Source organism: Artemia sp. Qi Xiang Cuo, chromosome 4 (genome assembly GCF_049724085.1).
Source record: "Artemia sp. Qi Xiang Cuo chromosome 4, ASM4972408v1, whole genome shotgun sequence".
Lineage (NCBI taxonomy): Eukaryota > Metazoa > Arthropoda > Branchiopoda > Anostraca > Artemiidae > Artemia > Artemia sp. Qi Xiang Cuo.
This window is the reverse complement of record NC_142797.1, coordinates 15,673,152-15,685,435: the sequence shown is the minus strand read 5'-3', so window position 1 is coordinate 15,685,435 and position 12,284 is coordinate 15,673,152. Positions and strand designations below refer to the sequence as shown.

Genomic DNA, 12,284 nt, shown 5'->3' with positions numbered 1-12,284 from the left:
ATTTTTTTGCGACTGGTATAAAGTTTTCCATTTCAGGTCAACTAGAGGAGGTATGAAACTAAATTAAACACTACTATTTGTGTCCAGATTTTTAAAAGGATGTATGTTGTTAAAAATTGCTGAACATTTTTCTCCAGAATAGAAATAGCAGGCCAAACTATGAAGTCTTAAGAAAATGAAAAGATTTAAAGTATTATTTTCTTTTTCCCTGAAAAGACTATGCCAATATAAAACGAACAAGAATTAATTAAAAAAAACTTTTCCACAAAAAGAGTTTTTCAAAGAAAAGTAAAGAACTCCATTAAACAAAAAAAATGTGCAAAATCAAAATCAAATAATCTACCAAGCACGAAACTATCACAAATCAGCATCGATAAATAAATGAAACCCAAAATGAATAGAAATCATGGCTGCAGCTGCAGCTGCAACCTAGCAAAGAGCGAACCACAGTCCATAGTAATCAAAAGTTGAAAAACTTGTTTTCAAAAAACTGTTTATTGAAAAAAATTGCCATTTGACGCTGAATCAGGAATATTAACTGTTGTTTCGGTTAATCATAGAATTAAAAGTTTATTGCTAAAAGAAATTTATGATGATTTCGAAAAAGAGACTCAAACCTCTTGAAAATGGTGTCAAATCGAAATAAAAAGTACACCATTGGAATCTGCATGGTCAAAAACCTTTTATAGGATACTTACAGTCCCCCACCTTGAACACCAAGGAAAATGACTTTTTGCATGGCTCTGTCTCCCTTTTTTTTCTTTTATTTTCTAGCAGGGCGTATTGGTATCGCATGTATCGTATCGGGAATACCGGTATCGGTATCCGTTGCTATTGTTTTTTCAGTCATTTTTTAGGCCCATTTTTTTAAGCATGTCCCCGCAAGGTATCATGGTTGCAGCGGCAGCTGCAACCTAGTAAAGAGTGACCCACAGACCCTAGTAACCAAAAGTCAAAAGACACGTTTTGAAAAAAAAACTGCCTAGTGAAAAAAATTTCCATATGACACCAACTCAGGAATGTTAACTATTATTTTGGTTCGTCTTAAAAGTAAAAGTTTATTGCGAAAAGAAATTTATGGTGATTTCGAAAAAAAGCCTCAAACCCCTCGGAAAGATCAAATGAAGGCGTCAGATCAAAATGAAAAGTCTACCATTAGAATCAACATGGTCGAAAACCAAGGGAAGTTACAGTCCCCCTCCCAGAACAACAAGGAAAATTACTTTTTTTCATCAGTAGCACTGATCTGTCTCCCGTTTTTTTGTTCTTTTTTTTTTCAACAGGCCTAGCGGGCTACCAGAACATCATAGAAAGATTCTTAATAGCTCATTCAAAAGTTATTTCTCATATCGACGTGATTTATATAAATTCTGCCATCTGCAGGTGCCATATGGCACTAAAATTGCACTTTTTGTGCTATTTCTCAAAGGGCGGCATTGGCAAGCTACCAAAACATCGTTGACAGATCTTTCATAGCTTATATAAAAGATATTGCATATATCTACGTCTTTCATATAATTCTGCCATCATCAAGTTCAAATGGCACTAAAAACGGCACTTTTGGTGTTGTGTCTCAAGTGGAAAAGCTGGGGCTATTGGGCTAGCAGAACTTATCAAAGCGATGTTTAATGACTCATTTGAAAGCTATTGCTCTTATATGCGTGTTTTTTGTTTTTTTTTAATTCGTAAGTGCGATATAGCACTGAAAACAAAACTTATGGTGCCACTTCTTAAGTGGAAAGGCTCTGAAGTACAAAACAGGTATCATTGTAATAGTTATGTTCCAGAACCCTTAACTGGAGGACTTTTTCCTGGTTATTGAAGTTTTAGTGTGAAATCACATTTTCAGTCTCTTACAATTGACTTCCTGAAGTTATTATCATGTTAGCATTTAAATCCTAGATCAGTTATTCATTGAGTAAACATATTTCTAACTTTGAATGGAGGCTTTCTTTACTCTAGATTCAGTTCCAAGCTTTAGAAGAAGGGACCTAAATAGGCCAAATTATGAAGGGGAAAAGAAGACACGAAATGACAGCGTCTTTATCCTTCTCTCCCTTTTTCTCTAAGCAGAATAAAAAAATATTTTCCATGAAATTCATGTAGGAAGTAAAGTGATGAAATAGGAGTAACCACGAAGCACCAAGCATGAAGAGTGAAGGCAGAGGGTACAGGAGCTCTTCATATCGGGTAGAGTTCCTGCCCATTTCCAGTCTTTATGTCGGTCTTAACTTACACAAAAATTACTCGTTTTTAATTTAACATTTAAAGAACTAATATGAACTTCATCAAACAAAAATACAGACTTAAATGGATTGTTTCTAGGCATAACAGTTTTCGTCTGAAAACTTATGTTCTGACTCTCCCCATAGATTTCCCGTAATCGATGATGTTAGAATTTGCTTCCAAGATCTGATCATCTTGGAATGAATATATTTGTAATTTTAAATGGAAGCTTTGTTTGCACTAGATTCAACTCTGAGCTCTTAGAAGAAGAAAACTATAGAACAAATCATGAAGTGAAAATGACAGTGTTTTCAATTTATCTCTTTTTTTCTCTAACCAGGACACGGAATGTTTTCTGTCATGTTCCTATAGAGTGTAAAGTGATCAATTGGGTGGAAATATAAAGCAACAGGCATAGAGATTGAAAGGGGAGGGTACAGTAAACCCCTTCATAAAGGGTATCCCTGACCATTTTCGTTTATTTTATCGTGGTCTTAACTTACACCAAGAAACCTCGTTTTTTTTATTTAATTAACTAAAAAAAACTTTTCCCACAAAATAAGTTTTTCAAAGAAAAGTTAAGAACTCCATTAAACCAAAAATGAGCAAAAATAAAACCAGATAATCTACCAAGCGTGAAACTACCACAAATCAGCATCGATAAATAAATGAAACCAAAAACGAACAGAAATTACAATAAATAACTAAGTAAAACTCAAAACGAGCAGAAATTAACATGAGTAGGGCTAAAAAACCCCTGTGCCTTTCCAAGGCCAGAACATAATTTGCACTTTACTGAAAAAATATGAATGTTTTTACTTTTATAACTTTAATAAATAAAATAATACTAAAATTTTGATGACTAAATATCAGTATAAGTATATTAAACTGACAATGCACATTCATTTGTATTTTTTTCAGTAAAGTGCAAATTATGTTCTGGCCTTGGGAAGGCATAGGAGTTTTGAGCCCTACTCATGTTAAGTTCTGCTCGTTTTGAGTTTGGCTCGGTTATTTATTGTAATTAAATAAAAAAAAACAAGTTTTTTTTAACTGAAAGTAAGGAACAACGTTAAAACTTAAAACGAATAGAAATAATTCTGTATATGGAAGGGGCTGTCCCTCAATGCTTCTCTCTTTACGCTACAGCATGACTCTTTCTCCCAGTTCTATTTTTTAAAACAATAAAAAACTTTAGCGTAAAGAGCGAGGCGTTGAGGAGGGGACAGCTCCTTTCACATACGGAATAATTTCTGTTCGTTTTAAGTTTTAATGTCGCTCCTTACTTTCAGTTAAAAAAACTTGATTTTTTTTTTATTTCTGATCGTTTTTTAGTTAATGCAGCTTTTATTTTGGCTTACCGTTACTGAATAAGTAAAACAAAATTTGCATATTAATTTTACTTTTCTTGTGCTAAATGGCTTTCCAATAAACCAAAACCAATACTATACAGATACCCCAATACAGAAATTATTCTGTATATAAAAGGGGCTGTCCCCTCCTCAACGCCTCGCTCTTTACGCTAAATTTTTATTGTTTAAAAAATAGAGTTGTGAGAAAGTCAAACTTTAACGTAAAGAGCGAGGCGTTGAGGAGGGACAGCCCCTTCCACATACGGAATAATTTCTGTTCGTTTTAAGTTTTAACGTCGTTCCTTACTTTCAGTTAAAACAACCTTGTTTTTTTTTACTTAAATTTTAAACGTTTTTGAATTAATACAGGTTTTGATTTTGACTCACCGTACATGAATAATTACAACAAAATTTTCATATTAATTTTACTTTTATTAGGTTAAATGGCTTTCTCGAAACTTGTTTAATTTTATTTACGAACGTTTTTATTAGCAATAAATATACGTAACTTACGAATTAATTTACGTAACGAACTTCTATATTCATATATTCTTAATACGTATTAGGGAATTCGCCCTCTAGTCAATACCTTTCTCTTTAAGCTAAATTTCGAATTTTGTTCCAATTCTTTAAAAATGACCTGTAATCACATAGGCCGTTAATTAGAATAAATAGCTCTTATGAAAGTACTAAAACATCTTTGGCTTAAAGAGGGAGGTATTGACTAGGGGATGAACCCAATCATATACGTAATATTTTCTGTTCGTTTTAAGTTGTGATGTTGCTCCTTACTTTCAGTTGAAAAACTTATTTTTTTATTTGATTTCTTGTCTTTTTTTAAAAAAATGCTGGGAAATCTGGCGCCCCCTTCATAGCAATGTCCCTTCCCCCATGAAAGTTCCTTCATGGAAAGATCCTTTCACATAACCCCCAACCCACCCCCCTCCCCCACTACCAGAAAAATTCCCCCCTGAAAACGTCTTTATACTTCCCAATAACCAATACCATATGTTAACATTGGGTAAAGTTCGGGGACTTCGGGGAATTAAGCCATCCTTAAATAAATAGTTATCATATTTTTGACCATGCTGAACAAAATGCCTATCTCAAAATTTTGATCGGATGACTTTGGGGAAAAAATGTGCGTTGGAGGGGGCCTTGTTTCCCTCCATTTTTTTTGGTCACTTTAAAAGGGCACTAGAACTTTTAATTTCCGTTCCAATGAGCCCACCCACGATATTCTAGGAGCACTGGGTCGATACGATCACCCCTGGGGAAAAAAAACAACAAAAAAACAAATAAACACGCATCCGTGATCTTTCTTCTGGCAAAAAATGCAAAATTCCACATTTTTGTAACCTCTACAGTAGAGTTCTCTGATACGCTGAATTTGATGGTGTGATTTTCATTAAGGTTCTATAACTTTTAAGGGGTCTTTTCTCCTTTTTTTGAAAATCAGCCAAATTTTCTCAGGCGCGTAACTTTTGATGGGCACTAAACTTGATGAAAGATATATATTTGAAATCAGCATTTAAATCTGATTCTTTTGATGTATCTAGTGGTATCAAAAACCCGTTTTCTAGAGTTTCGGTTACCATTGAGCCGGGTCGCTCCTTACTTACAGTTCGTTACCACGAACTGTTTGATTTCTGTTCGTTTTGGGTTTCATTTATTTATCGATGCTGATTTGTGGTAGTTTCACGCTCAGTAGATTATCTGATTTTATCCTTGCTCATTTTTGATTTAATGGAGTTCTTTACTTTTCTTTGAAAACTTATTTTGTGGAAAAGTTTTTTAATTAATTTCTGTTCGTTTTATATTGACATAGTCTTTTCATTGAAAAACAAAATATTACTTTAAATCTTTTCGTTTTTTTAAGACTTTATAGTTTGTCCTTATATTTGTATTCTGGAGAACAATTTTCAGTAATTTTTAACACAGTACACCCTTCTGGACACGAATAGTAGCGTTTAGTTTAGTTTCATCCCTTCTCTAGTTGACCTGAAATAGAAAACTTGATATCATTCGCAAAAAAAAAAAAATCAGTTTACTTTCTTAAAAAAAAAAAATTAATACATTGTACCCACATCGATCTTTACTATAAAATTGTCAAGCCTTCCAATCCCTTTCGACTATTATAATGAGTACTTTCAATTTTCAATCGAATGAGCCCTTTTTGAGTTTCTACGACAACGCTTTCTATAAAAACATTATATGCCCCCAGGGCATAAATTAAAACCGTTGCCCTGAGGGCTGAAAGGGGGTTGCCATTCTCAAGGACCTAATTTCCAGAACTTTCAACTACGTTAAACAAAATGGCTATCTCAAAATTTTGGGCTTGAGAGGGGCGTTAGTTACTCTCCAATCACTTTCAACTATTAAAAAAGGAACTAACCCTTTCAATTTCCAATCGAATGAACCCTTTTGAAGTTTCTACGACAACACTTTCAATAAAAATCTTATATGCCCCCAGGGCATAACTTTCAACCCTTGCCCTGAGAGTTGGGGGGGTTCATCCTCAAAGTCCTAATTTCCAGAAAATTCAACTACGTTGAAGAAAATTGCTATTTCAAAATTTTATTGGATGGGTTTGGGGAAATGGTGGGCGTGAGAGGGGGGTTATTTGCCCCCCAATCACTTCAGACTATCAAAAAAGACTCTAGCCCTTTCAATCTCCAATCGAATGAGCTCTTTCTGAAGTTTCTACGACAACACTTTCTAAAAATTAGCAATTAGATGTTCAGGAGACTAGCATTTTCTACTGCATTCTGGGATTTTCTTAAATTCATAGACACAGATCAGTTCATATTCAACTTTCAGTCCCAATCTAAGAGCCGAAATAAGAGATCCTTGATCACTAAAAGCAATCTTTACACACCATGAATTGCCTATCCAGGTGGCTTCAATAACCCCAGAACAGTTTTTGAACAGAGATAAATCAAACGAGTCGCCAATCCCTTTCGAGATATTCCGTAAAACTTCTTTTCCATAACCTTCACATCTGATCCGCGCAAGACCAAACGGGCTGAATCGGAAAAGCCACTTACCACGACGCTGTCAATATTCACTATTATTCTGTCCCCCGAGGCGCGAATATCTAAACACATTCATGTCCGGCAATTTTATGAATCACAGCTTTTCGTTTCGACGGATTGTCAAGATCACGCGGTGTCTTCGTGATAACGATTGTCGCTTTATTCGTTTCAACTGGAATAGGAGCACCATCGTCCCTTGGTAACCCAGGGAAATGTAGGTCATAAGCAGTCACCTTGTCTTTAATTTGCAGCAAAGTCTATTGAAGACTATTAATTTTTGCCGTGAGCCTAAAATAGGCTACTGTAGGTAAAGATGGAACCTCTGTGGGGGAACGTATCACGAAAACGAGCAGGATAGGATTAAACCCAGTTTTCATTCTCTGAATCAGTTCTAGCATGTCCTTCAGGTGATTAATTGGAGCATTTGGTCCAGTACGTTTAGGACAAGCCTTCGAAATCAACAGCTTTTCCCACAGCAATTTCTTCCCTTTCGCAATATCGGTCAGCTCAAAAAAGTCTACAGCTGATTTCGAAATAAATGCATTTTCTGCTCCTCTCTCCAAATTATACTGAAGAAAGTTCAGAACAGGGGAATACACTAAACAGTCCGATGGTCCAAAATCAAAGTCCATTTTCTGTACAAATTTGTTAATCCAAAAGAGTAATAAAAACTTATCATCCGTAAAACAAAGCGTCTACTAATGTCTAATTTCTTGCTAAAAACTAGTCAGACAAGTTTCACACAAAATCATGGTTGCAGCGGCAGCTGCAACCTAGTTGCAGCTGCCGGTAAAGATGGAACTCTACTGCAGGTAAAGATGGAACCTCTGTGGGGGAACGTATCACGAAAACGATCAGGATAGGTTTAGACCCAGTTTTCATTCTCTGAATCAGTTCTAGCATGTCCTTCAGGTGATTCATTGGAGCATTTGGTCCATTTGGTAAAAGTTCAAACGCGTATTCCTTGAAGAACAAGACTTTTAAGCCATATATCCACGTTTCTAACAAAAATTATGGCTAACAATTCTACCAACAATTGTGCTTTCACGAGTGTACAGACAGCTATTCTTCATATATATGAATATATGAATAACGGGTCTGCATGCAAAATGTGTTTGGTACTATTATTCTGCGTATTAGATACATAGACAAATAAGTGTATTTTAAAGCCAAATATACAGCCATGAACATAGTAAAATAACATAAATGAATTCATATACGAAATTTCTTTATGTATTGCTTTCTCTTTGCCGATTTAATTTTACGGGTGGGGATGTTAAGGGTAATTGTCCAGGGTAAATCTTCAAACGCGTAACGGTAAATCTTCAATCTTCAAACCCCCTAACCCTCTCCCTCTCCCTTGTATATATATATATATATATATATATATATATATATATATATATATATATATATATATATATATATATATATATATATATATATCTATATATATATATATATATATATATATATATATATATATATATATATATATATATATATATATATATATATATATATATATATATATATATATATATATATATATATATATATATATATATATATATTTAGGGTAAAACCAGAGAGTTCAATTTTGTTGAGACGGTAGGAAATACGCTCGAAATACATAACCCATACATCTGAACGGCTTTCCTTTCAACTTTGAAGATTTGTTATTCTCAAAGACCTGCAACGGCAACCTAAAAAACATTTATATGCCCCAGGGCATAACTTACAACCCTTGCCCTGAGGGCTGTGAGGGGGTTGTCATCCTCAAAGACATAATTTTCCGGAACTTTCAACTACGTTGAAGAAAATTGTTATCTCAAAATTTTGATTGTATGTGTTTGGGGAAATGGTGGGCGTGATAGGGGGGTTATTTGCCCTCCTATCAATTTCGACCAAGGCCGTATCCAGGGGAGGGGTTTACCCAGTTTTAAACCCCCCCCCCCCGAAATTTTTGACCGAGTCAAAAATAAGTCGAAAATAAGTAAAACCAAGGTAAAAATCAGTAAAATTAATCGAAAACTGAGTCAAAAATTAGTAACCCCCCCCCCCCCCGAAAAAAAATCCTGGATCCGCCCTTGCTTTTGACTATTAAAAAGGACACTAGCCGTTTCAATTTCCAATCAAATGATTCCTTTTTGAATTTTTTTAGGACAACGCTTTCTATAGGAAACAACCTTATATGCCCCCAGGGCAAAACTTAAAACCCTTGCCCTGAGGGCTGTGGGGGGCGTGCCATCCTCAAAAACATAATTCCCTGACTTTTTAACAACGTCAAACAAAATGGCTGTCTCAAATTTTTATTGGATTTGTCCGGGGAAATGGTGGGTGTGAGAGGGGTGTTAGTTATCCTCCAATCACTTTCGACTGTTAAAAAGAGCACAAGCCCTTCTAATTTCCAGTCGAATGAGTCTTTTTTGAAGTTTCTACAACATCACTATGTATAAAAACCTTATATGCCCCCAGGGCATAACTTACAACCCTTGCCCCGAGGGCTCTGAGCTGGTTATCATCCTCAAAAACCTAATTTCTAAATTTTTAACTACGTTGAACAAAATGGCTATCTAAAAATTTTGATTGGATATGTTTGGGGAATAAGGTGGGCCTGAGAGGGGTTATTTGCCCTCAAATTCCTTCCGACTTTTAAAAAGGGCACTAGCCCTTTGAATTTCCAATCGAATGACCCCTTTTGAAATTTCTACGACAAACCTTTCAATAAAAACCTTATATGTCCCAATGGCATAACTTACAACCCTTACCCTTAGGGCTGTGGGGGGAATATCATCCTCAAAGATACAATTTCCGGATCTTTCAACTACTTTTAACAAAATGGCTATCTCAAATTTTATTGGATATGTTTGGATAAATGGTGGGCGTGGAATGGGTGTTAGTTGCCTTCCAATAACTTTTGACTATTAAAAAGGGCACTAGCCATTTCTATTTCCAATCAAATGAGCTCCTTTTGAAGTTTCTGAGACAGCGCTTTCTATAAAAAGCTTATATGCCCCCAGGGCATAACTTACATCCCTTGCCCTTTGGGCTGTCGGGGAGTGTCCTCCTCAAAACATAATTTCTATCTGGAAATCAACTACGGTCAACAAAATGGCTATCTCAAAATTTTGATCGGATGTGTTTGGGTAAATGGTGGGCGTGGAAGAGGTGCTAGTTGCCTTCCAATCATTTTCGACTATTAAAAAAGGCATAAGCCCCTCCGATTTCCAATTGAATGAGCCCTTTTGAAGTTTCTACGACAACTCCTTCGATACGACGTGTCCTGGTCCAAAATAAAAAAAAAAAATTCATTGTGCCAACATCGTTCTTTACGTAGGCAGCGCGATTGCGCTGCCTACGATTGAATAAAAAAAAAAATCAACTGAAAGTAAGAAAAAACATTTCAAATCTATACACACATAAATTTTTGCATATTAGAGGGGGAGGGGGTGCCCCCTCCTCAATATCTCGATCTTCGTGCTGGAATTTTTAGTATTGAAGAAAAAAACAATTTCCTATAATTAAATGGCCCCTTCGTTTCAGGAGTCGTTCTTAAGGAATTGGGACACAAAGTCGAACTTTGACGCACGCCTAAAAATCAAGGTATTGAGGAGGGGGCAAAATCCTTCATATACATAGTAATTTCTATTCACTTTAAATAATGCTGCTCCTTACTTTCAGTTGAAAAAACTTATTTTGGTTTATTTAATTTCTGATCAGTTTTCAAATAATGCGGAGAAAGCCAGATCTTACTCCACGGAAAGATCCTTTAGACGATTGAATCCCGGTGAAAATATACCCCGGACAATTAACGTTAGCATTTCCACATGACAAATTGAATCGACAAAGAGAAAGTAAGATAAATAAAAACGATTTCGTATGGGAGTTCTGGCAAATTTCTGCAGAGTAAATTTTCCACTGAAAAGTTTACCCACTGAAAAATTCTCCCCGTGAAAAATCCCCCCAGCAGAAAATCAACCCTTCACTCACCCGAAAAATGTATACATAAATCCTAATAACAAAGACTATACGTAGGCAATATTGCAAATTTCAGAATATAAAACCTTTCCCCGGGAGTAGTGGTGGGTCATCTTATCTCCAAATACATAGTCCTTGGACCTTTCAACTATTCTGAACAGTATGCCTGTCCCAGAAATTTTATCGAAGAACTTTCGTGAAGTTCTGGACGGCAGCTAGCTGCCCTACACTTATTTTGTTCACTGATGAAGGACACTAAAACTTTTAATTTCTATTCAGATGAGTCCTCTCCCGATGTTCTAGGAACATTGGTTTGATACAAACATTCTGAGGAAAATAAACAAATAAACACAAGTCCTTGATATTCTTTTGGCAAAATATGTAAAATTCCAAATTTTTAAAGATGGTAGCTTGAAACCTCTACAGTAGGGTTATCTAATACGCTGAATATGATGGTGTAATTTTCATTAAGATTCCTTGATTTTTTTTGGGATTTGTCCCCCTTTATCAAAAATGTGTTTTTTTTTCTGGGATTTCGTTGCTATTGAGCCGCATCACTTCTTACCTTCAGTTTGTTACCACGAACTGTCTGACATACAAGAAATATATATAAAATTTGCTTTAAAAATATTCAGACTTAAATGGATTTTCTCTAGCTAGTAAATAAAAAAAAAGGTCTTTTCCACTAAAATTAAGGAGCAGCAGTAAAAATTCAAACGACCAGAAATTATTACATATATGAGGGGGTTTCCAACTCCTCAATACCTCACTCTTTACGCTAAGTTTGACTTTTCGTCCCAATTATTTAAAAATAACTCCTGAAACACAAGGGTCGTCCAATTAGTACAATGAGCTGCTTTTAAAGTTCTAAGAAAACTTTAATGTAAAGAGCGAGGTATTCAGGAGTGGGCAAACCCCTCATATCTGTTTTAACTTCTGGTCACTTTAAGTTTTAATGTTGCTCCTTAATTTCAGCCGAAAAATTGTTTAAAAAAAACCTGATCGGTTTTTAAATAATGCCGGGAAATCCACCCCCCCCTCAATAGAAAATTCCCTCACCCCGCTAAAAATTCCTCCATGGAAAGATCCTCCCACGTAAACCCTGTCAGAAAATCCCCCCCCCCCCCCAAAAAAAATCTGTATACTTTTCTATAACCAATACTATATGTAAACAATGGGCAAAGTTCATAGCTTGCAGCCCTTTCTCTTGGGACTGTGGGGAGTCAAGTCATGCTCAAAGGCATAGTTATAAGATCTTCCGACTATTCTGAACAAAACTTCTATGTCAAAATTTTGATCAGGCCACTTTTGGGAAAAAAGGGCATGGGAGGGTGGTTAACTGCCCTTCAATATTTTTGGTCACTTAAAAACACCACTAGAACGTTTGATTTTTGATCGAATCAGCCCTCCCTCAATCTTATAGGATCACCGTTTCGATACGATCATCCATTGGGAAAAAAATTAAATAAACACGCACCCTTGATCTATCTTCTGGCAAAAAATGCAAAATTCCACATTTTTGTATATAGGAGCTTCAAATCTCTACTGTGGGGCTCTTATGCTAAATCTGATAGTGTGATTTTCATTAAGATCACTTGATTTCTTGGGAGTGTTTCCTTATTTTTCAAAAACTTGGCAAATATTATCAGGCTTGTAACCTTTGATGAGTAACAATAAACTTGATGACTTC

At 35.6% G+C, this 12,284-nt stretch overlaps 1 protein-coding gene and 1 pseudogene across 3 annotated transcripts in view; one reads left to right on the top strand and one right to left on the bottom strand.

Moving 5' to 3' along the window:
• The window catches only part of LOC148952812 (cGMP-specific 3',5'-cyclic phosphodiesterase-like), a 372,326-nt gene that overhangs the window by 64,139 nt on the left and 295,903 nt on the right, over positions 1 to 12,284 (top strand). The window lies entirely within an intron of this gene.
• LOC148952814 (uncharacterized) lies at positions 6,327 to 7,245 on the bottom strand (annotated as a pseudogene).